This window comes from Passer domesticus, chromosome W (assembly GCF_036417665.1).
Source record: "Passer domesticus isolate bPasDom1 chromosome W, bPasDom1.hap1, whole genome shotgun sequence".
Taxonomy (NCBI): domain Eukaryota; kingdom Metazoa; phylum Chordata; class Aves; order Passeriformes; family Passeridae; genus Passer; species Passer domesticus.
Window position 1 is genome coordinate 45600521 of NC_087511.1, and position 26157 is coordinate 45626677.

A 26157-nucleotide genomic window follows, 5' to 3' on the forward strand; every position below is an offset into this window, starting at 1 on the left:
TTAACTCTCGCCTGCCTCTTCAATTGGCATTAGCATTCGAATGCAAGGTATTCTTGGACAACTTTGCTGTGCTTGCTGCTAGTTCTGCCCCAGCCCACCATCAATAACCTTTCTCTTCCCGTTAGTTTCTGAGATGCCGAGAAGTCGGGAATTTAGAACACAAGTCCGGGGACGTATACTGTGCTGGCACAGTTTCTCCTAGCTAGACAGAGTGGAAAAGCATTTTGCTGAGATGCAGAAGACAAGAAATGCAGAATACGGAGATACGGAGCTGTCCGAAGTTAAGTGCCGCTGCCAGGTGTCTTTCGGCAGAAAGAGAGCTCCGGAGCGCACAGTGACCGGCACAGTGCTCTCTGCGCGAATAGCCGCTTGATCGCATCCGAGAGACGGAGAGCGCGGTACCTTCTAGGATGCGAGGAGTGAAGCCGCACAACACCCAGACTGTGTCCGCAGCTTTCTGACTGCTAGAGGTTCATGGCTTACCACTCGCCTGCCTCTTTAATTGGCATTAGCATTCGAATGCAAGGTATTCTGGGACAACTTTGCTGTGCTTGCTGCTAGTTCTGCCCCAGCCCACCATAGATAACCTTTCTCTTCCCGTTAGTTTCTGAGATGCCTAGATGTCGGGAATTTAGAACACAAGTCCGGGGACTTATACTGTGCTGGCACAGTTTCTCCTAGCTAGACAGAGTGGAAAACCATTTTGCTGAGATGCAGAAGGCAAGAAATGAAGAATACGGAGATACGGAGCTGTCTGATGTTAAGTGCCGCTGCCAGGTGTCTTTCGGCAGAAAGAGAGCTCCGGAGCGCACAGTGACCGGCACAGTGCTCTCTGCGCGAATAGCCGCTTGATCGCATCCGTGTGACGGAGAGCGCGGTATCTTCTAGGATGCGAAGAGTGAAGCCGCACAACACCCGGGCTGTATCCGCAGCTTTCTAACTGCTAGAAGTTCATGGCTTACCTCTCGCCTGCCTCTTCAATTGGCATTAGCATTCGAATGCAAGGTATTCTTGGACAACTTTGCTGTGCTTGCTGCTAGTTCTGCCCCAGCCCACCATCGATAACCTTTCTCTTCCCGTTAGTTTCTGAGATGCCGAGAAGTCGGGAATTTAGAACACAAGTCCGGGGACTTATACTGTGCTGGCACAGTTTCTCCTAGCTAGACAGAGTGGAAAAGCATTTTGCTGAGATGCAGAAGGCAAGAAATGAAGAATACGGAGATACGGAGCTGTCTGAAGTTAAGTGCCGCTGCCAGGTGTCTTTCGGCAGAAAGAGAGCTCCGGAGCGCACAGTGACCGGCACAGTGCTCTCTGCGTGAATAGCCGCTTGATCGCATCCGAGAGACGGAGAGCGCGGTCCCTTCTAGGATGCGAAGAGAGAAGCCGCACAACACCCGGACTGTGTCCGCAGCTTTCTAACTGCTAGAGGTTCATGGATTACCACTCACCTGCCTCTTCAATTGGCATTAGCATTCGAATGCAAGGTATTCTTGGACAACTTTGCTGTGCTTGCTGCTAGTTCTGCCCCAGCCCACCATAGATAACCTTTCTCTTCCCGTTAGTTTCTGAGATGCCGAGAAGTCGGGAATTTAGAAGACAAGTCCGGGGACGTATACTGTGCTGGCACAGTTTCTCCTAGCTAGACAGAGTGGAAAAGCATTTTGCTGAGATGCAGAAGACAAGAAATGCAGAATACGGAGATACGGAGCTGTCCGAAGTTAAGTGCCGCTGCCAGGTGTCTTTCGGCAGAAAGAGAGCTCCGGAGCGCACAGTGACCGGCACAGTGCTCTCTGCGCGAATAGCCGCTTGATCGCATCCGAGAGACGGAGAGCGCGGTACCTTCTAGGATGCGAGGAGTGAAGCCGCACAACACCCAGACTGTGTCCGCAGCTTTCTAACTGCTAGAGGTTCATGGCTTACCACTCGCCTGCCTCTTTAATTGGCATTAGCATTCGAATGCAAGGTATTCTGGGACAACTTTGCTGTGCTTGCTGCTAGTTCTGCCCCAGCCCACCATAGATAACCTTTCTCTTCCCGTTAGTTTCTGAGATGCCTAGATGTCGGGAATTTAGAACACAAGTCCGGGGACTTATACTGTGCTGGCACAGTTTCTCCTAGCTAGACAGAGTGGAAAACCATTTTGCTGAGATGCAGAAGGCAAGAAATGAAGAATACGGAGATACGGAGCTGTCCGAAGTTAAGTGCCGCTGCCAGGCGTCTTTCGGCAGAAAGAGAGCATCGGAGCGCACAGTGACCGGCACAGTGCTCTCTGCGCGAATAGCCGCTTGATCGCATCCGAGAGACGGAGAGCGCGGTACCTTCTAGGATGCGAGGAGTGAAGCTGCACAACACCCAGACTGTGTCCGCAGCTTTCTAACTGCTAGAGGTTCATGGCTTACCACTCGCCTGCCTCTTTAATTGGCATTAGCATTCGAATGCAAGGTATTCTGGGACAACTTTGCTGTGCTTGCTGCTAGTTCTGCCCCAGCCCACCATAGATAACCTTTCTCTTCCCGTTAGTTTCTGAGATGCCTAGATGTCGGGAATTTAGAACACAAGTCCGGGGACTTATACTGTGCTGGCACAGTTTCTCCTAGCTAGACAGAGTGGAAAAGCATTTTGCTGAGATGCAGAAGGCAAGAAATGAAGAATACGGAGATACGGAGCTGTCCGAAGTTAAGTGCCGCTGCCAGGTGTCTTTCGGCAGAAAGAGAGCTCCGGAGCGCACAGTGACCGGCACAGTGCTCTCTGCGCGAATAGCCGCTTGATCGCATCCGTGTGACGGAGAGCGCGGTATCTTCTAGGATGCGAAGAGTGAAGCCGCACAACACCCGGGCTGTGTCCGCAGCTTTCTAACTGCTAGAAGTTCATGGCTTACCTCTCGCCTGCCTCTTCAATTGGCATTAGCATTCGAATGCAAGGTATTCTTGGACAACTTTGCTGTGCTTGCTGCTAGTTCTGCCCCAGCCCACCATCGATAACCTTTCTCTTCCCGTTAGTTTCTGAGATGCCGAGAAGTCGGGAATTTAGAACACAAGTCCGGGGACTTATACTGTGCTGGCACAGTTTCTCCTAGCTAGACAGAGTGGAAAAGCATTTTGCTGAGATGCAGAAGGCAAGAAATGAAGAATACGGAGATACGGAGCTGTCTGAAGTTAAGTGCCGCTGCCAGGTGTCTTTCGGCAGAAAGAGAGCTCCGGAGCGCACAGTGACCGGCACAGTGCTCTCTGCGTGAATAGCCGCTTGATCGCATCCGAGAGACGGAGAGCGCGGTCCCTTCTAGGATGCGAAGAGAGAAGCCGCACAACACCCGGACTGTGTCCGCAGCTTTCTAACTGCTAGAAGTTCATGGCTTACCACTCGCCTGCCTCTTCAATTGGCATTAGCATTCGAATGCAAGGTATTCTTGGAGAACTTTGCTGTGCTTGCTGCTAGTTCTGCCCCAGCCCACCATAGATAACCTTTCTCTTCCCGTTAGTTTCTGAGATGCCGAGAAGTCGGGAATTTAGAACACAAGTCCGGGGACGTATACTGTGCTGGCACAGTTTCTCCTAGCTAGACAGAGTGGAAAAGCATTTTGCTGAGATGCAGAAGGCAAGAAATGAAGAATACGGAGATACGGAGCTGTCCGAAGTTAAGTGCCGCTGCCAGGTGTCTTTCGGCAGAAAGAGAGCTCCGGAGCGCACAGTGACCGGCACAGTGCTCTCTGCGCGAATAGCCGCTTGATCGCATCCGTGTGACGGAGAGCGCGGTATCTTCTAGGATGCGAAGAGTGAAGCCGCACAACACCCAGACTGTGTCCGCAGCTTTCTAACTGCTAGAGGTTCATGGATTACCACTCACCTGCCTCTTCAATTGGCATTAGCATTCGAATGCAAGGTATTCTTGGACAACTTTGCTGTGCTTGCTGCTAGTTCTGCCCCAGCCCACCATAGATAACCTTTCTCTTCCCTTTAGTTTCTGAGATGCCTAGATGTCGGGAATTTAGAACACAAGTCCGGGGACTTATACTGTGCTGGCACAGTTTCTCCTAGCTAGACAGAGTGGAAAACCATTTTGCTGAGATGCAGAAGGCAAGAAATGAAGAATACGGAGATACGGAGCTGTCTGATGTTAAGTGCCGCTGCCAGGTGTCTTTCGGCAGAAAGAGAGCTCCGGAGCGCACAGTGACCGGCACAGTGCTCTCTGCGTGAATAGCCGCTTGATCGCATCCGAGAGACGGAGAGCGCGGTCCCTTCTAGGATGCGAAGAGAGAAGCCGCACAACATCCGGACTGTGTCCGCAGCTTTCTAACTGCTAGAAGTTCATGGCTTACCACTCGCCTGCCTCTTCAATTGGCATTAGCATTCGAATGCAAGGTATTCTTGGACAACTTTGCTGTGCTTGCTGCTAGTTCTGCCCCAGCCCACCATCGATAACCTTTCTCTTCCCTTTAGTTTCTGAGATGCCGAGAACTCGGGAATTTAGAACACAAGTCCGGGGACGTATACTGTGCTGGCACAGTTTCTCCTAGCTAGACAGAGTGGAAAAGCATTTTGCTTAGATGCAGAAGACAAGAAATGCAGAGTACGGAGATACGGAGCTGTCCGATGTTAAGTGCCGCTGCCAGGTGTCTTTCGACAGAAAGAGAGCTCCGGAGCGCACAGTGACCGGCACAGTGCTCTCTGCGCGAATAGCCGCTTGATCGCATCCGAGAGACGGACAGCACGGTACCTTCTAGGATGCGAAGAGTGAAGCCGCACAACACCCGGGCTGTGTCCGCAGCTTTCTAACTGCTAGAGGTTCATGGCTTACCACTCGCCTGCCTCTTTAATTGGCATTAGCATTCGAATGCAAGGTATTCTGGGACAACTTTGCTGTGCTTGCTGCTAGTTCTGCCCCAGCCCACCATAGATAACCTTTCTCTTCCCGTTAGTTTCTGAGATGCCTAGATGTCGGGAATTTAGAACACAAGTCCGGGGACTTATACTGTGCTGGCACAGTTTCTCCTAGCTAGACAGAGTGGAAAAGCATTTTGCTGAGATGCAGAAGGCAAGAAATGAAGAATACGGAGATACGGAGCTGTCTGATGTTAAGTGCCGCTGCCAGGTGTCTTTCGGCAGAAAGAGAGCTCCGGGGCGCACAGTGACCGGCACAGTGCTCTCTGCGTGAATAGCCGCTTGATCGCATCCGAGAGACGGAGAGCGCGGTCCCTTCTAGGATGCGAAGAGAGAAGCCGCACAACACCCGGACTGTGTCCGCAGCTTTCTAACTGCTAGAAGTTCATGGCTTACCACACGCCTGCCTCTTCAATTGGCATTAGCATTCGAATGCACGGTATTCTTGGACAACTTTGCTGTGCTTGCTGCTAGTTCTGCCCCAGCCCACCATCGATAACCTTTCTCTTCCCGTTAGTTTCTGAGATGCCGAGAACTCGGGAATTTAGAACACAAGTCCGGGGACGTATACTGTGCTGGCACAGTTTCTCCTAGCTAGACAGAGTGGAAAAGCATTTTGCTTAGATGCAGAAGACAAGAAATGCAGAATACGGAGATACGGAGCTGTCCGAAGTTAAGTGCCGCTGCCAGGTGTCTTTCGGCAGAAAGAGAGCTCCGGAGCGCACAGTGACCGGCACAGTGCTCTCTGCGCGAATAGCCGCTTGATCGCATCCGAGAGACGGAGAGCGCGGTACCTTCTAGGATGCGAGGAGTGAAGCCGCACAACACCCAGACTCTGTCCGCAGCTTTCTAACTGCTAGAGGTTCATGGCTTACCACTCGCCTGCCTCTTTAATTGGCATTAGCATTCGAATGCAAGGTATTCTGGGACAACTTTGCTGTGCTTGCTGCTAGTTCTGCCCCAGCCCACCATAGATAACCTTTCTCTTCCCGTTAGTTTCTGAGATGCCTAGATGTCGGGAATTTAGAACACAAGTCCGGGGACTTATACTGTGCTGGCACAGTTTCTCCTAGCTAGACAGAGTGGAAAACCATTTTGCTGAGATGCAGAAGGCAAGAAATGAAGAATACGGAGATACGGAGCTGTCCGAAGTTAAGTGCCGCTGCCAGGCGTCTTTCGGCAGAAAGAGAGCATCGGAGCGCACAGTGACCGGCACAGTGCTCTCTGCGCGAATAGCCGCTTGATCGCATCCGAGAGACGGAGAGCGCGGTACCTTCTAGGATGCGAGGAGTGAAGCTGCACAACACCCAGACTGTGTCCGCAGCTTTCTAACTGCTAGAGGTTCATGGCTTACCACTCGCCTGCCTCTTTAATTGGCATTAGCATTCGAATGCAAGGTATTCTGGGACAACTTTGCTGTGCTTGCTGCTAGTTCTGCCCCAGCCCACCATAGATAACCTTTCTCTTCCCGTTAGTTTCTGAGATGCCTAGATGTCGGGAATTTAGAACACAAGTCCGGGGACTTATACTGTGCTGGCACAGTTTCTCCTAGCTAGACAGAGTGGAAAAGCATTTTGCTGAGATGCAGAAGGCAAGAAATGAAGAATACGGAGATACGGAGCTGTCCGAAGTTAAGTGCCGCTGCCAGGTGTCTTTCGGCAGAAAGAGAGCTCCGGAGCGCACAGTGACCGGCACAGTGCTCTCTGCGCGAATAGCCGCTTGATCGCATCCGTGTGACGGAGAGCGCGGTATCTTCTAGGATGCGAAGAGTGAAGCCGCACAACACCCGGGCTGTGTCCGCAGCTTTCTAACTGCTAGAAGTTCATGGCTTACCTCTCGCCTGCCTCTTCAATTGGCATTAGCATTCGAATGCAAGGTATTCTTGGACAACTTTGCTGTGCTTGCTGCTAGTTCTGCCCCAGCCCACCATCGATAACCTTTCTCTTCCCGTTAGTTTCTGAGATGCCGAGAAGTCGGGAATTTAGAACACAAGTCCGGGGACTTATACTGTGCTGGCACAGTTTCTCCTAGCTAGACAGAGTGGAAAAGCATTTTGCTGAGATGCAGAAGGCAAGAAATGAAGAATACGGAGATACGGAGCTGTCTGAAGTTAAGTGCCGCTGCCAGGTGTCTTTCGGCAGAAAGAGAGCTCCGGAGCGCACAGTGACCGGCACAGTGCTCTCTGCGTGAATAGCCGCTTGATCGCATCCGAGAGACGGAGAGCGCGGTCCCTTCTAGGATGCGAAGAGAGAAGCCGCACAACACCCGGACTGTGTCCGCAGCTTTCTAACTGCTAGAAGTTCATGGCTTACCACTCGCCTGCCTCTTCAATTGGCATTAGCATTCGAATGCAAGGTATTCTTGGAGAACTTTGCTGTGCTTGCTGCTAGTTCTGCCCCAGCCCACCATAGATAACCTTTCTCTTCCCGTTAGTTTCTGAGATGCCGAGAAGTCGGGAATTTAGAACACAAGTCCGGGGACGTATACTGTGCTGGCACAGTTTCTCCTAGCTAGACAGAGTGGAAAAGCATTTTGCTGAGATGCAGAAGGCAAGAAATGAAGAATACGGAGATACGGAGCTGTCCGAAGTTAAGTGCCGCTGCCAGGTGTCTTTCGGCAGAAAGAGAGCTCCGGAGCGCACAGTGACCGGCACAGTGCTCTCTGCGCGAATAGCCGCTTGATCGCATCCGTGTGACGGAGAGCGCGGTATCTTCTAGGATGCGAAGAGTGAAGCCGCACAACACCCATACTGTGTCCGCAGCTTTCTAACTGCTAGAGGTTCATGGATTACCACTCACCTGCCTCTTCAATTGGCATTAGCATTCGAATGCAAGGTATTCTTGGACAACTTTGCTGTGCTTGCTGCTAGTTCTGCCCCAGCCCACCATAGATAACCTTGCTCTTCCCGTTAGTTTCTGAGATGCCGAGAAGTCGGGAATTTAGAACACAAGTCCGGGGACGTATACTGTGCTGGCACAGTTTCTCCTAGCTAGACAGAGTGGAAAAGCATTTTGCTGAGATGCAGAAGACAAGAAATGCAGAATACGGAGATACGGAGCTGTCCGAAGTTAAGTGCCGCTGCCAGGTGTCTTTCGGCAGAAAGAGAGCTCCGGAGCGCACAGTGACCGGCACAGTGCTCTCTGCGCGAATAGCCGCTTGATCGCATCCGAGAGACGGAGAGCGCGGTACCTTCTAGGATGCGAGGAGTGAAGCCGCACAACACCCAGACTGTGTCCGCAGCTTTCTAACTGCTAGAGGTTCATGGCTTACCACTCGCCTGCCTCTTTAATTGGCATTAGCATTCGAATGCAAGGTATTCTGGGACAACTTTGCTGTGCTTGCTGCTAGTTCTGCCCCAGCCCACCATAGATAACCTTTCTCTTCCCGTTAGTTTCTGAGATGCCGAGAAGTCGGGAATTTAGAACACAAGTCCGGGGACGTATACTGTGCTGGCACAGTTTCTCCTAGCTAGACAGAGTGGAAAAGCATTTTGCTGAGATGCAGAAGGCAAGAAATGAAGAATACGGAGATACGGAGCTGTCCGAAGTTAAGTGCCGCTGCCAGGTGTCTTTCGGCAGAAAGAGAGCTCCGGAGCGCACAGTGACCGGCACAGTGCTCTCTGCGCGAATAGCCGCTTGATCGCATCCGAGAGACGGAGAGCGCGGTACCTTCTAGGATGCGAGGAGTGAAGCCGCACAACACCCAGACTGTGTCCGCAGCTTTCTAACTGCTAGAGGTTCATGGCTTACCACTCGCCTGCCTCTTTAATTGGCATTAGCATTCGAATGCAAGGTATTCTGGGACAACTTTGCTGTGCTTGCTGCTAGTTCTGCCCCAGCCCACCATAGATAACCTTTCTCTTCCCGTTAGTTTCTGAGATGCCTAGATGTCGGGAATTTAGAACACAAGTCCGGGGACTTATACTGTGCTGGCACAGTTTCTCCTAGCTAGACAGAGTGGAAAACCATTTTGCTGAGATGCAGAAGGCAAGAAATGAAGAATACGGAGATACGGAGCTGTCTGATGTTAAGTGCCGCTGCCAGGTGTCTTTCGGCAGAAAGAGAGCTCCGGAGCGCACAGTGACCGGCACAGTGCTCTCTGCGTGAATAGCCGCTTGTTCGCATCCGAGAGACGGACAGCACGGTACCTTCTAGGATGCGAAGAGAGAAGCCGCACAACACCCGGACTGTGTCCGCAGCTTTCTAACTGCTAGAAGTTCATGGCTTACCACTCGCCTGCCTCTTCAATTGGCATTAGCATTCGAATGCAAGGTATTCTTGGACAACTTTGCTGTGCTTGCTGCTAGTTCTGCCCCAGCCCACCATCGATAACCTTTCTCTTCCCTTTAGTTTCTGAGATGCCGAGAACTCGGGAATTTAGAACACAAGTCCGGGGACGTATACTGTGCTGGCACAGTTTCTCCTAGCTAGACAGAGTGGAAAAGCATTTTGCTTAGATGCAGAAGACAAGAAATGCAGAGTACGGAGATACGGAGCTGTCCGATGTTAAGTGCCGCTGCCAGGTGTCTTTCGACAGAAAGAGAGCTCCGGAGCGCACAGTGACCGGCACAGTGCTCTCTGCGCGAATAGCCGCTTGATCGCATCCGAGAGACGGACAGCACGGTACCTTCTAGGATGCGAAGAGTGAAGCCGCACAACACCCGGGCTGTGTCCGCAGCTTTCTAACTGCTAGAGGTTCATGGCTTACCACTCGCCTGCCTCTTTAATTGGCATTAGCATTCGAATGCAAGGTATTCTGGGACAACTTTGCTGTGCTTGCTGCTAGTTCTGCCCCAGCCCACCATAGATAACCTTTCTCTTCCCGTTAGTTTCTGAGATGCCTAGATGTCGGGAATTTAGAACACAAGTCCGGGGACTTATACTGTGCTGGCACAGTTTCTCCTAGCTAGACAGAGTGGAAAAGCATTTTGCTGAGATGCAGAAGGCAAGAAATGAAGAATACGGAGATACGGAGCTGTCTGATGTTAAGTGCCGCTGCCAGGTGTCTTTCGGCAGAAAGAGAGCTCCGGGGCGCACAGTGACCGGCACAGTGCTCTCTGCGTGAATAGCCGCTTGATCGCATCCGAGAGACGGAGAGCGCGGTCCCTTCTAGGATGCGAAGAGAGAAGCCGCACAACACCCGGACTGTGTCCGCAGCTTTCTAACTGCTAGAAGTTCATGGCTTACCACTCGCCTGCCTCTTCAATTGGCATTAGCATTCGAATGCAAGGTATTCTTGGAGAACTTTGCTGTGCTTGCTGCTAGTTCTGCCCCAGCCCACCATAGATAACCTTTCTCTTCCCGTTAGTTTCTGAGATGCCGAGAAGTCGGGAATTTAGAACACAAGTCCGGGGACGTATACTGTGCTGGCACAGTTTCTCCTTGCTAGACAGAGGGAAAAGCATTTTGCTGAGATGCAGAAGACAAGAAATGCAGAATAGGGAGATACGGAGCTGTCTGAAGTTAAGTGCCGCTGCCAGGCGTCGTTGGGCAGAAAGAGAGCTCCGGAGCGCACAGTGACCGGCACAGTGCTCTCTGCGCGAATAGCCGCTTGATCGCATCCGTGTGACGGAGAGCGCGGTATCTTCTAGGATGCGAAGAGTGAAGCCGCACAACACCCAGACTGTGTCCGCAGCTTTCTAACTGCTAGAGGTTCATGGCTTACCACTCGCCTGCCTCTTTAATTGGCATTAGCATTCGAATGCAAGGTATTCTTGGACAACTTTGCTGTGCTTGCTGCTAGTTCTGCCCCAGCCCACCATCGATAACCTTTCTCTTCCCGTTAGTTTCTGAGATGCCGAGAAGTCGGGAATTTAGAACACAAGTCCGGGGACTTATACTGTGCTGGCACAGTTTCTCCTAGCTAGACAGAGTGGAAAAGCATTTTGCTGAGATGCAGAAGGCAAGAAATGAAGAATACGGAGATACGGAGCTGTCTGAAGTTAAGTGCCGCTGCCAGGTGTCTTTCGGCAGAAAGAGAGCTCCGGAGCGCACAGTGACCGGCACAGTGCTCTCTGCGTGAATAGCCGCTTGATCGCATCCGAGAGACGGAGAGCGCGGTCCCTTCTAGGATGCGAAGAGAGAAGCCGCACAACACCCGGACTGTGTCCGCAGCTTTCTAACTGCTAGAAGTTCATGGCTTACCACTCGCCTGCCTCTTCAATTGGCATTAGCATTCGAATGCAAGGTATTCTTGGAGAACTTTGCTGTGCTTGCTGCTAGTTCTGCCCCAGCCCACCATAGATAACCTTTCTCTCCCCGTTAGTTTCTGAGATGCCGAGAAGTCGGGAATTTAGAACACAAGTCCGGGGACGTATACTGTGCTGGCACAGTTTCTCCTAGCTAGACAGAGTGGAAAAGCATTTTGCTGAGATGCAGAAGGCAAGAAATGAAGAATACGGAGATACGGAGCTGTCCGAAGTTAAGTGCCGCTGCCAGGTGTCTTTCGGCAGAAAGAGAGCTCCGGAGCGCACAGTGACCGGCACAGTGCTCTCTGCGCGAATAGCCGCTTGATCGCATCCGTGTGACGGAGAGCGCGGTATCTTCTAGGATGCGAAGAGTGAAGCCGCACAACACCCAGACTGTGTCCGCAGCTTTCTAACTGCTAGAGGTTCATGGATTACCACTCACCTGCCTCTTCAATTGGCATTAGCATTCGAATGCAAGGTATTCTTGGACAACTTTGCTGTGCTTGCTGCTAGTTCTGCCCCAGCCCACCATAGATAACCTTTCTCTTCCCGTTAGTTTCTGAGATGCCGAGAAGTCGGGAATTTAGAACACAAGTCCGGGGACGTATACTGTGCTGGCACAGTTTCTCCTAGCTAGACAGAGTGGAAAAGCATTTTGCTGAGATGCAGAAGACAAGAAATGCAGAATACGGAGATACGGAGCTGTCCGAAGTTAAGTGCCGCTGCCAGGTGTCTTTCGGCAGAAAGAGAGCTCCGGAGCGCACAGTGACCGGCACAGTGCTCTCTGCGCGAATAGCCGCTTGATCGCATCCGAGAGACGGAGAGCGCGGTACCTTCTAGGATGCGAGGAGTGAAGCCGCACAACACCCAGACTGTGTCCGCAGCTTTCTAACTGCTAGAGGTTCATGGCTTACCACTCGCCTGCCTCTTTAATTGGCATTAGCATTCGAATGCAAGGTATTCTGGGACAACTTTGCTGTGCTTGCTGCTAGTTCTGCCCCAGCCCACCATAGATAACCTTTCTCTTCCCGTTAGTTTCTGAGATGCCTAGATGTCGGGAATTTAGAACACAAGTCCGGGGACTTATACTGTGCTGGCACAGTTTCTCCTAGCTAGACAGAGTGGAAAACCATTTTGCTGAGATGCAGAAGGCAAGAAATGAAGAATACGGAGATACGGAGCTGTCCGAAGTTAAGTGCCGCTGCCAGGCGTCTTTCGGCAGAAAGAGAGCATCGGAGCGCACAGTGACCGGCACAGTGCTCTCTGCGCGAATAGCCGCTTGATCGCATCCGAGAGACGGAGAGCGCGGTACCTTCTAGGATGCGAGGAGTGAAGCTGCACAACACCCAGACTGTGTCCGCAGCTTTCTAACTGCTAGAGGTTCATGGCTTACCACTCGCCTGCCTCTTTAATTGGCATTAGCATTCGAATGCAAGGTATTCTGGGACAACTTTGCTGTGCTTGCTGCTAGTTCTGCCCCAGCCCACCATAGATAACCTTTCTCTTCCCGTTAGTTTCTGAGATGCCTAGATGTCGGGAATTTAGAACACAAGTCCGGGGACTTATACTGTGCTGGCACAGTTTCTCCTAGCTAGACAGAGTGGAAAACCATTTTGCTGAGATGCAGAAGGCAAGAAATGAAGAATACGGAGATACGGAGCTGTCTGATGTTAAGTGCCGCTGCCAGGTGTCTTTCGGCAGAAAGAGAGCTCCGGAGCGCACAGTGACCGGCACAGTGCTCTCTGCGTGAATAGCCGCTTGATCGCATCCGAGAGACGGAGAGCGCGGTCCCTTCTAGGATGCGAAGAGAGAAGCCGCACAACACCCGGACTGTGTCCGCAGCTTTCTAACTGCTAGAAGTTCATGGCTTACCACTCGCCTGCCTCTTCAATTGGCATTAGCATTCGAATGCAAGGTATTCTTGGACAACTTTGCTGTGCTTGCTGCTAGTTCTGCCCCAGCCCACCATAGATAACCTTTCTCTTCCCGTTAGTTTCTGAGATGCCGAGAAGTCGGGAATTTAGAACACAAGTCCGGGGACGTATACTGTGCTGGCACAGTTTCTCCTAGCTAGACAGAGTGGAAAAGCATTTTGCTGAGATGCAGAAGACAAGAAATGAAGAATACGGAGATACGGAGCTGTCCGAAGTTAAGTGCCGCTGCCAGGTGTCTTTCGGCAGAAAGAGAGCTCCGGAGCGCACAGTGACCGGCACAGTGCTCTCTGCGCGAATAGCCGCTTGATCGCATCCGTGTGACGGAGAGCGCGGTATCTTCTAGGATGCGAAGAGTGAAGCCGCACAACACCCAGACTGTGTCCGCAGCTTTCTAACTGCTAGAGGTTCATGGATTACCACTCACCTGCCTCTTCAATTGGCATTAGCATTCGAATGCAAGGTATTCTTGGACAACTTTGCTGTGCTTGCTGCTAGTTCTGCCCCAGCCCACCATAGATAACCTTTCTCTTCCCGTTAGTTTCTGAGATGCCTAGATGTCGGGAATTTAGAACACAAGTCCGGGGACTTATACTGTGCTGGCACAGTTTCTCCTAGCTAGACAGAGTGGAAAAGCATTTTGCTGAGATGCAGAAGACAAGAAATGCAGAATACGGAGATACGGAGCTGTCCGAAGTTAAGTGCCGCTGCCAGGTGTCTTTCGGCAGAAAGAGAGCTCCGGAGCGCACAGTGACCGGCACAGTGCTCTCTGCGCGAATAGCCGCTTGATCGCATCCGAGAGACGGAGAGCGCGGTACCTTCTAGGATGCGAGGAGTGAAGCCGCACAACACCCAGACTGTGTCCGCAGCTTTCTAACTGCTAGAGGTTCATGGCTTACCACTCGCCTGCCTCTTTAATTGGCATTAGCATTCGAATGCAAGGTATTCTGGGACAACTTTGCTGTGCTTGCTGCTAGTTCTGCCCCAGCCCACCATAGATAACCTTTCTCTTCCCGTTAGTTTCTGAGATGCCTAGATGTCGGGAATTTAGAACACAAGTCCGGGGACTTATACTGTGCTGGCACAGTTTCTCCTAGCTAGACCGAGTGGAAAACCATTTTGCTGAGATGCAGAAGGCAAGAAATGAAGAATACGGAGATACGGAGCTGTCTGATGTTAAGTGCCGCTGCCAGGTGTCTTTCGGCAGAAAGAGAGCTCCGGAGCGCACAGTGACCGGCACAGTGCTCTCTGCGTGAATAGCCGCTTGATCGCATCCGAGAGACGGAGAGCGCGGTCCCTTCTAGGATGCGAAGAGAGAAGCCGCACAACACCCGGACTGTGTCCGCAGCTTTCTAACTGCTAGAAGTTCATGGCTTACCACTCGCCTGCCTCTTCAATTGGCATTAGCATTCGAATGCAAGGTATTCTTGGACAACTTTGCTGTGCTTGCTGCTAGTTCTGCCCCAGCCCACCATAGATAACCTTTCTCTTCCCTTTAGTTTCTGAGATGCCGAGAACTCGGGAATTTAGAACACAAGTCCGGGGACGTATACTGTGCTGGCACAGTTTCTCCTAGCTAGACAGAGTGGAAAAGCATTTTGCTTAGATGCAGAAGACAAGAAATGCAGAGTACGGAGATACGGAGCTGTCCGATGTTAAGTGCCGCTGCCAGGTGTCTTTCGACAGAAAGAGAGCTCCGGAGCGCACAGTGACCGGCACAGTGCTCTCTGCGCGAATAGCCGCTTGATCGCATCCGAGAGACGGAGAGCACGGTACCTTCTAGGATGAGAAGAGTGAAGCCGCACAACACCCGGGCTGTGTCCGCAGCTTTCTAACTGCTAGAAGTTCATGGCTTACCACTCGCCTGCCTCTTCAATTGGCATTAGCATTCGAATGCAAGGTATTCTTGGACAACTTTGCTGTGCTTGCTGCTAGTTCTGCCCCAGCCCACCATCAATAACCTTTCTCTTCCCGTTAGTTTCTGAGATGCCGAGAAGTCGGGAATTTAGAACACAAGTCCGGGGACGTATACTGTGCTGGCACAGTTTCTCCTAGCTAGACAGAGTGGAAAAGCATTTTGCTGAGATGCAGAAGGCTAGAAATGAAGAATACGGAGATACGGAGCTGTCCGAAGTTAAGTGCCGCTGCCAGGCGTCTTTCGGCAGAAAGAGAGCTCCGGAGCGCACAGTGACCGGCACAGTGCTCTCTGCGCGAATAGCCGCTTGATCGCATCCGAGAGACGGAGAGCGCGGTACCTTCTAGGATGCGAGGAGTGAAGCTGCACAACACCCAGACTGTGTCCGCAGCTTTCTAACTGCTAGAGGTTCATGGCTTACCACTCGCCTGCCTCTTTAATTGGCATTAGCATTCGAATGCAAGGTATTCTGGGACAACTTTGCTGTGCTTGCTGCTAGTTCTGCCCCAGCCCACCATAGATAACCTTTCTCTTCCCGTTAGTTTCTGAGATGCCTAGATGTCGGGAATTTAGAACACAAGTCCGGGGACTTATACTGTGCTGGCACAGTTTCTCCTAGCTAGACAGAGTGGAAAAGCATTTTGCTGAGATGCAGAAGGCAAGAAATGAAGAATACGGAGATACGGAGCTGTCTGATGTTAAGTGCCGCTGCCAGGTGTCTTTCGGCAGAAAGAGAGCTCCGGGGCGCACAGTGACCGGCACAGTGCTCTCTGCGTGAATAGCCGCTTGATCGCATCCGAGAGACGGAGAGCGCGGTCCCTTCTAGGATGCGAAGAGAGAAGCCGCACAACACCCGGACTGTGTCCGCAGCTTTCTAACTGCTAGAAGTTCATGGCTTACCACACGCCTGCCTCTTCAATTGGCATTAGCATTCGAATGCACGGTATTCTTGGACAACTTTGCTGTGCTTGCTGCTAGTTCTGCCCCAGCCCACCATCGATAACCTTTCTCTTCCCTTTAGTTTCTGAGATGCCGAGAAGTCGGGAATTTAGAACACAAGTCCGGGGACGTATACTGTGCTGGCACAGTTTCTCCTAGCTAGACAGAGTGGAAAAGCATTTTGCTTAGATGCAGAAGACAAGAAATGCAGAGTACGGAGATACGGAGCTGTCCGATGTTAAGTGCCGCTGCCAGGTGTCTTTCGACAGAAAGAGAGCTCCGGAGCGCACAGTGACCGGCACAGTGCTCTCTGCGCGAATAGCCGCTTGATCGCATCCGAGAGACGGAGAGCGCGGTCCCTTCTAGGATGCGAAGAGAGAAGCCGCACAACACCCGGACTGTGTCCGCAGCTTTCTAACTGCTAGAGGTTCATGGATTACCACTCACCTGCCTCTTCAATTGGCATTAGCATTCGAATGCAAGGTATTCTTGGACAACTTTGCTGTGCTTGCTGCTAGTTCTGCCCCAGCCCACCATAGATAACCTTTCTCTTCCCGTTAGTTTCTGAGATGCCGAGAAGTCGGGAATTTAGAAGACAAGTCCGGGGACGTATACTGTGCTGGCACAGTTTCTCCTAGCTAGACAGAGTGGAAAAGCATTTTGCTGAGATGCAGAAGACAAGAAATGCAGAATACGGAGATACGGAGCTGTCCGAAGTTAAGTGCCGCTGCCAGGTGTCTTTCGGCAGAAAGAGAGCTCCGGAGCGCACAGTGACCGGCACAGTGCTCTCTGCGCGAATAGCCGCTTGATCGCATCCGAGAGACGGAGAGCGCGGTACCTTCTAGGATGCGAGGAGTGAAGCCGCACAACACCCAGACTGTGTCCGCAGCTTTCTAACTGCTAGAGGTTCATGGCTTACCACTCGCCTGCCTCTTTAATTGGCATTAGCATTCGAATGCAAGGTATTCTGGGACAACTTTGCTGTGCTTGCTGCTAGTTCTGCCCCAGCCCACCATAGATAACCTTTCTCTTCCCGTTAGTTTCTGAGATGCCTAGATGTCGGGAATTTAGAACACAAGTCCGGGGACTTATACTGTGCTGGCACAGTTTCTCCTAGCTAGACAGAGTGGAAAACCATTTTGCTGAGATGCAGAAGGCAAGAAATGAAGAATACGGAGATACGGAGCTGTCTGATGTTAAGTGCCGCTGCCAGGTGTCTTTCGGCAGAAAGAGAGCTCCGGAGCGCACAGTGACCGGCACAGTGCTCTCTGCGTGAATAGCCGCTTGATCGCATCCGAGAGACGGAGAGCGCGGTCCCTTCTAGGATGCGAAGAGAGAAGCCGCACAACACCCGGACTGTGTCCGCAGCTTTCTAACTGCTAGAAGTTCATGGCTTACCACTCGCCTGCCTCTTCAATTGGCATTAGCATTCGAATGCAAGGTATTCTTGGACAACTTTGCTGTGCTTGCTGCTAGTTCTGCCCCAGCCCACCATAGATAACCTTTCTCTTCCCTTTAGTTTCTGAGATGCCGAGAACTCGGGAATTTAGAACACAAGTCCGGGGACGTATACTGTGCTGGCACAGTTTCTCCTAGCTAGACAGAGTGGAAAAGCATTTTGCTTAGATGCAGAAGACAAGAAATGCAGAGTACGGAGATACGGAGCTGTCCGATGTTAAGTGCCGCTGCCAGGTGTCTTTCGACAGAAAGAGAGCTCCGGAGCGCACAGTGACCGGCACAGTGCTCTCTGCGCGAATAGCCGCTTGATCGCATCCGAGAGACGGAGAGCACGGTACCTTCTAGGATGAGAAGAGTGAAGCCGCACAACACCCGGGCTGTGTCCGCAGCTTTCTAACTGCTAGAAGTTCATGGCTTACCACTCGCCTGCCTCTTCAATTGGCATTAGCATTCGAATGCAAGGTATTCTTGGACAACTTTGCTGTGCTTGCTGCTAGTTCTGCCCCAGCCCACCATCAATAACCTTTCTCTTCCCGTTAGTTTCTGAGATGCCGAGAAGTCGGGAATTTAGAACACAAGTCCGGGGACGTATACTGTGCTGGCACAGTTTCTCCTAGCTAGACAGAGTGGAAAAGCATTTTGCTGAGATGCAGAAGGCTAGAAATGAAGAATACGGAGATACGGAGCTGTCCGAAGTTAAGTGCCGCTGCCAGGCGTCTTTCGGCAGAAAGAGAGCTCCGGAGCGCACAGTGACCGGCACAGTGCTCTCTGCGCGAATAGCCGCTTGATCGCATCCGAGAGACGGAGAGCGCGGTACCTTCTAGGATGCGAGGAGTGAAGCTGCACAACACCCAGACTGTGTCCGCAGCTTTCTAACTGCTAGAGGTTCATGGCTTACCACTCGCCTGCCTCTTTAATTGGCATTAGCATTCGAATGCAAGGTATTCTGGGACAACTTTGCTGTGCTTGCTGCTAGTTCTGCCCCAGCCCACCATAGATAACCTTTCTCTTCCCGTTAGTTTCTGAGATGCCTAGATGTCGGGAATTTAGAACACAAGTCCGGGGACTTATACTGTGCTGGCACAGTTTCTCCTAGCTAGACAGAGTGGAAAAGCATTTTGCTGAGATGCAGAAGGCAAGAAATGAAGAATACGGAGATACGGAGCTGTCTGATGTTAAGTGCCGCTGCCAGGTGTCTTTCGGCAGAAAGAGAGCTCCGGGGCGCACAGTGACCGGCACAGTGCTCTCTGCGTGAATAGCCGCTTGATCGCATCCGAGAGACGGAGAGCGCGGTCCCTTCTAGGATGCGAAGAGAGAAGCCGCACAACACCCGGACTGTGTCCGCAGCTTTCTAACTGCTAGAAGTTCATGGCTTACCACACGCCTGCCTCTTCAATTGGCATTAGCATTCGAATGCACGGTATTCTTGGACAACTTTGCTGTGCTTGCTGCTAGTTCTGCCCCAGCCCACCATCGATAACCTTTCTCTTCCCTTTAGTTTCTGAGATGCCGAGAAGTCGGGAATTTAGAACACAAGTCCGGGGACGTATACTGTGCTGGCACAGTTTCTCCTAGCTAGACAGAGTGGAAAAGCATTTTGCTTAGATGCAGAAGACAAGAAATGCAGAGTACGGAGATACGGAGCTGTCCGATGTTAAGTGCCGCTGCCAGGTGTCTTTCGACAGAAAGAGAGCTCCGGAGCGCACAGTGACCGGCACAGTGCTCTCTGCGCGAATAGCCGCTTGATCGCATCCGAGAGACGGAGAGCGCGGTCCCTTCTAGGATGCGAAGAGAGAAGCCGCACAACACCCGGACTGTGTCCGCAGCTTTCTAACTGCTAGAAGTTCATGGCTTACCACTCGCCTGCCTCTTCAATTGGCATTAGCATTCGAATGCAAGGTATTCTTGGAGAACTTTGCTGTGCTTGCTGCTAGTTCTGCCCCAGCCCACCATAGATAACCTTTCTCTTCCCGTTAGTTTCTGAGATGCCGAGAAGTCGGGAATTTAGAACACAAGTCCGGGGACGTATACTGTGCTGGCACAGTTTCTCCTAGCTAGACAGAGTGGAAAAGCATTTTGCTGAGATGCAGAAGGCAAGAAATGAAGAATACGGAGATACGGAGCTGTCCGAAGTTAAGTGCCGCTGCCAGGTGTCTTTCGGCAGAAAGAGAGCTCCGGAGCGCACAGTGACCGGCACAGTGCTCTCTGCGCGAATAGCCGCTTGATCGCATCCGTGTGACGGAGAGCGCGGTATCTTCTAGGATGCGAAGAGTGAAGCCGCACAACACCCAGACTGTGTCCGCAGCTTTCTAACTGCTAGAGGTTCATGGATTACCACTCACCTGCCTCTTCAATTGGCATTAGCATTCGAATGCAAGGTATTCTTGGACAACTTTACTGTGCTTGCTGCTAGTTCTGCCCCAGCCCACCATAGATAACCTTTCTCTTCCCGTTAGTTTCTGAGATGCCGAGAAGTCGGGAATTTAGAAGACAAGTCCGGGGACGTATACTGTGCTGGCACAGTTTCTCCTAGCTAGACAGAGTGGAAAAGCATTTTGTTGAGATGCAGACGACAAGAAATGCAGAATACGGAGATACGGAGCTGTCCGAAGTTAAGTGCCGCTGCCAGGTGTCTTTCGGCAGAAAGAGAGCTCCGGAGCGCACAGTGACCGGCACAGTGCTCTCTGCGCGAATAGCCGCTTGATCGCATCCGAGAGACGGAGAGCGCGGTACCTTCTAGGATGCGAGGAGTGAAGCCGCACAACACCCAGACTGTGTCCGCAGCTTTCTAACTGCTAGAGGTTCATGGCTTACCACTCGCCTGCCTCTTTAATTGGCATTAGCATTCGAATGCAAGGTATTCTGGGACAACTTTGCTGTGCTTGCTGCTAGTTCTGCCCCAGCCCACCATAGATAACCTTTCTCTTCCCGTTAGTTTCTGAGATGCCTAGATGTCGGGAATTTAGAACACAAGTCCGGGGACTTATACTGTGCTGGCACAGTTTCTCCTAGCTAGACAGAGTGGAAAACCATTTTGCTGAGATGCAGAAGGCAAGAAATGAAGAATACGGAGATACGGAGCTGTCTGATGTTAAGTGCCGCTGCCAGGTGTCTTTCGGCAGAAAGAGAGCTCCGGAGCGCACAGTGACCGGCACAGTGCTCTCTGCGTGAATAGCCGCTTGATCGCATCCGAGAGACGGAGAGCGCGGTCCCTTCTAGGATGCGAAGAGAGAAGCCGCACAACACCCGGACTGTGTCCGCAGCTTTCTAACTGCTAGAAGTTCATGGCTTACCACTCGCCTGCCTCTTCAATTGGCATTAGCATTCGAATGCAAGGTATTCTTGGAGAACTTTGCTGTGCTTGCTGCTAGTTCTGCCCCAGCCCACCATAGATAACCTTTCTCTTCCCGTTAGTTTCTGAGATGCCGAGAAGTCGGGAATTTAGAACACAAGTCCGGGGACGTATACTGTGCTGGCACAGTTTCTCCTAGCTAGACAGAGTGGAAAAGCATTTTGCTGAGATGCAGAAGGCAAGAAATGAAGAATACGGAGATACGGAGCTGTCCGAAGTTAAGTGCCGCTGCCAGGTGTCTTTCGGCAGAAAGAGAGCTCCGGAGCGCACAGTGACCGGCACAGTGCTCTCTGCGCGAATAGCCGCTTGATCGCATCCGTGTGACGGAGAGCGCGGTATCTTCTAGGATGCGAAGAGTGAAGCCGCACAACACCCAGACTGTGTCCGCAGCTTTCTAACTGCTAGAGGTTCATGGATTACCACTCACCTGCCTCTTCAATTGGCATTAGCATTCGAATGCAAGGTATTCTTGGAGAACTTTACTGTGCTTGCTGCTAGTTCTGCCCCAGCCCACCATAGATAACCTTTCTCTTCCCGTTAGTTTCTGAGATGCCGAGAAGTCGGGAATTTAGAAGACAAGTCCGGGGACGTATACTGTGCTGGCACAGTTTCTCCTAGCTAGACAGAGTGGAAAAGCATTTTGTTGAGATGCAGACGACAAGAAATGCAGAATACGGAGATACGGAGCTGTCCGAAGTTAAGTGCCGCTGCCAGGTGTCTTTCGGCAGAAAGAGAGCTCCGGAGCGCACAGTGACCGGCACAGTGCTCTCTGCGCGAATAGCCGCTTGATCGCATCCGAGAGACGGAGAGCGCGGTACCTTCTAGGATGCGAGGAGTGAAGCCGCACAACACCCAGACTGTGTCCGCAGCTTTCTAACTGCTAGAGGTTCATGGCTTACCACTCGCCTGCCTCTTTAATTGGCATTAGCATTCGAATGCAAGGTATTCTGGGACAACTTTGCTGTGCTTGCTGCTAGTTCTGCCCCAGCCCACCATAGATAACCTTTCTCTTCCCGTTAGTTTCTGAGATGCCTAGATGTCGGGAATTTAGAACACAAGTCCGGGGACTTATACTGTGCTGGCACAGTTTCTCCTAGCTAGACAGAGTGGAAAACCATTTTGCTGAGATGCAGAAGGCAAGAAATGAAGAATACGGAGATACGGAGCTGTCTGATGTTAAGTGCCGCTGCCAGGTGTCTTTCGGCAGAAAGAGAGCTCCGGAGCGCACAGTGACCGGCACAGTGCTCTCTGCGTGAATAGCCGCTTGATCGCATCCGAGAGACGGAGAGCGCGGTCCCTTCTAGGATGCGAAGAGAGAAGCCGCACAACACCCGGACTGTGTCCGCAGCTTTCTAACTGCTAGAAGTTCATGGCTTACCACTCGCCTGCCTCTTCAATTGGCATTAGCATTCGAATGCAAGGTATTCTTGGACAACTTTGCTGTGCTTGCTGCTAGTTCTGCCCCAGCCCACTATCGATAACCTTTCTCTTCCCTTTAGTTTCTGAGATGCCGAGAACTCGGGAATTTAGAACACAAGTCCGGGGACGTATACTGTGTTGGCACAGTTTCTCCTAGCTAGACAGAGTGGAAAAGCATTTTGCTTAGATGCAGAAGACAAGAAATGCAGAGTACGGAGATACGGAGCTGTCCGATGTTAAGTGCCGCTGCCAGGTGTCTTTCGACAGAAAGAGAGCTCCGGAGCGCACAGTGACCGGCACAGTGCTCTCTGCGCGAATAGCCGCTTGATCGCATCCGAGAGACGGAGAGCGCGGTACCTTCTAGGATGCGAGGAGTGAAGCTGCAAAACACCCAGACTGTGTCCGCAGCTTTCTAACTGCTAGAGGTTCATGGCTTACCACTCGCCTGCCTCTTTAATTGGCATTAGCATTCGAATGCAAGGTATTCTGGGACAACTTTGCTGTGCTTGCTGCTAGTTCTGCCCCAGCCCACCATAGATAACCTTTCTCTTCCCGTTAGTTTCTGAGATGCCTAGAAGTCGGGAATTTAGAACACAAGTCCGGGGACTTATACTGTGCTGGCACAGTTTCTCCTAGCTAGACAGAGTGGAAAAGCATTTTGCTGAGATGCAGAAGGCAAGAAATGAAGAATACGGAGATACGGAGCTGTCTGAAGTTAAGTGCCGCTGCCAGGTGTCTTTCGGCAGAAAGAGAGCTCCGGAGCGCACAGTGACCGGCACAGTGCTCTCTGCGTGAATAGCCGCTTGATCGCATCCGAGAGACGGAGAGCGCGGTCCCTTCTAGGATGCGAAGAGAGAAGCCGCACAACACCCGGACTGTGTCCGCAGCTTTCTAACTGCTAGAAGTTCATGGCTTACCACTCGCCTGCCTCTTCAATTGGCATTAGCATTCGAATGCAAGGTATTCTTGGAGAACTTTGCTGTGCTTGCTGCTAGTTCTGCCCCAGCCCACCATAGATAACCTTTCTCTTCCCGTTAGTTTCTGAGATGCCGAGAAGTCGGGAATTTAGAACACAAGTCCGGGGACGTATACTGTGCTGGCACAGTTTCTCCTAGCTAGACAGAGTGGAAAAGCATTTTGCTGAGATGCAGAAGGCAAGAAATGAAGAATACGGAGATACGGAGCTGTCCGAAGTTAAGTGCCGCTGCCAGGTGTCTTTCGGCAGAAAGAGAGCTCCGGAGCGCACAGTGACCGGCACAGTGCTCTCTGCGCGAATAGCCGCTTGATCACATCCGTGTGACGGAGAGCGCGGTATCTTCTAGGATGCGAAGAGTGAAGCCGCACAACACCCAGACTGTGTCCGCAGCTTTCTAACTGCTAGAGGTTCATGGATTACCACTCACCTGCCTCTTCAATTGGCATTAGCATTCGAATGCAAGGTATTCTTGGACAACTTTGCTGTGCTTGCTGCTAGTTCTGCCCCAGCCCACCATAGATAACCTTTCTCTTCCCGTTAGTTTCTGAGATGCCGAGAAGTCGGGAATTTAGAAGACAAGTCCGGGGACGTATACTGTGCTGGCACAGTTTCTCCTAGCTAGACAGAGTGGAAAAGCATTTTGCTGAGATGCAGAAGGCAAGAAATGCAGAATACGGAGATACGGAGCTGTCCGAAGTTAAGTGCCGCTGCCAGGTGTCTTTCGGCAGAAAGAGAGCTCCGGAGCGCACAGTGACCGGCACAGTGCTCTCTGCGTGAATAGCCGCTTGATCGCATCCGAGAGACGGAGAGCGCGGTCCCTTCTAGGATGCGAAGAGAGAAGCCGCACAACACCCGGACTGTGTCCGCAGCTTTCTAACTGCTAGAAGTTCATGGCTTACCACTCGCCTGCCTCTTCAATTGGCATTAGCATTCGAATGCAAGGTATTCTTGGACAACTTTGCTGTGCTTGCTGCTAGTTCTGCCCCAGCCCACCATCGATAACCTTTCTCTTCCCGTTAGTTTCTGAGATGCCGAGAACTCGGGAATTTAGAACACAAGTCCGGGGACTTATACTGTGCTGGCACAGTTTCTCCTAGCTAGACAGAGTGGAAAAGCATTTTGCTTAGATGCAGAAGACAAGAAATGCAGAGTACGGAGATACGGAGCTGTCCGATGTTAAGTGCCGCTGCCAGGTGTCTTTCGACAGAAAGAGAGCTCCGGAGCGCACAGTGACCGGCACAGTGCTCTCTGCGCGAATAGCCGCTTGATCGCATCCGAGAGACGGAGAGCACGGTACCTTCTAGGATGCGAAGAGTGAAGCTGCACAACACCCAGACTGTGTCCGCAGCTTTCTAACTGCTAGAGGTTCATGGCTTACCACTCGCCTGCCTCTTTAATTGGCATTAGCATTCGAATGCAAGGTATTCTGGGACAACTTTGCTGTGCTTGCTGCTAGTTCTGCCCCAGCCCACCATAGATAACCTTTCTCTTCCCGTTAGTTTCTGAGATGCCTAGATGTCGGGAATTTAGAACACAAGTCCGGGGACTTATACTGTGCTGGCACAGTTTCTCCTAGCTAGACAGAGTGGAAAAGCATTTTGCTGAGATGCAGAAGGCAAGAAATGAAGAATACGGAGATACGGAGCTGTCTGAAGTTAAGTGCCGCTGCCAGGTGTCTTTCGGCAGAAAGAGAGCTCCGGAGCGCACAGTGACCGGCACAGTGCTCTCTGCGCGAATAGCTGCTTGATCGCATCCGTGTGACGGAGAGCGCGGTATCTTCTAGGATGCGAAGAGTGAAGCCGCACAACACCCAGACTGTGTCCGCAGCTTTCTAACTGCTAGAGGTTCATGGATTACCACTCACCTGCCTCTTCAATTGGCATTAGCATTCGAATGCAAGGTATTCTTGGACAACTTTGCTGTGCTTGCTGCTAGTTCTGCCCCAGCCCACCATAGATAACCTTTCTCTTCCCGTTAGTTTCTGAGATGCCGAGAAGTCGGGAATTTAGAAGACAAGTCCGGGGACGTATACTGTGCTGGCACAGTTTCTCCTAGCTAGACAGAGTGGAAAAGCATTTTGCTGAGATGCAGAAGACAAGAAATGCAGAATACGGAGATACGGAGCTGTCCGAAGTTAAGTGCCGCTGCCAGGTGTCTTTCGGCAGAAAGAGAGCTCCGGAGCGCACAGTGACCGGCGCAGTGCTCTCTGCGCGAATAGCCGCTTGATCGCATCCGAGAGACGGAGAGCGCGGTACCTTCTAGGATGCGAGGAGTGAAGCCGCACAACACCCAGACTGTGTCCGCAGCTTTCTAACTGCTAGAGGTTCATGGCTTACCACTCGCCTGCGTCTTTAATTGGCATTAGCATTCGAATGCAAGGTATTCTGGGACAACTTTGCTGTGCTTGCTGCTAGTTCTGCCCCAGCCCACCATAGATAACCTTTCTCTTCCCGTTAGTTTCTGAGATGCCTAGATGTCGGGAATTTAGAACACAAGTCCGGGGACTTATACTGTGCTGGCACAGTTTCTCCTAGCTAGACAGAGTGGAAAACCATTTTGCTGAGATGCAGAAGGCAAGAAATGAAGAATACGGAGATACGGAGCTGTCTGATGTTAAGTGCCGCTGCCAGGTGTCTTTCGGCAGAAAGAGAGCTCCGGAGCGCACAGTGACCGGCACAGTGCTCTCTGCGTGAATAGCCGCTTGATCGCATCCGAGAGACGGAGAGCGCGGTCCCTTCTAGGATGCGAAGAGAGAAGCCGCACAACACCCAGACTGTGTCCGCAGCTTTCTAACTGCTAGAAGTTCATGGCTTACCACTCGCCTGCCTCTTCAATTGGCATTAGCATTCGAATGCAAGGTATTCTTGGACAACTTTGCTGTGCTTGCTGCTAGTTCTGCCCCAGCCCACCATCGATAACCTTTCTCTTCCCTTTAGTTTCTGAGATGCCGAGAAGTCGGGAATTTAGAACACAAGTCCGGGGACGTATACTGTGCTGGCACAGTTTCTCCTAGCTAGACAGAGTGGAAAAGCATTTTGCTTAGATGCAGAAGACAAGAAATGCAGAGTACGGAGATACGGAGCTGTCCGATGTTAAGTGCCGC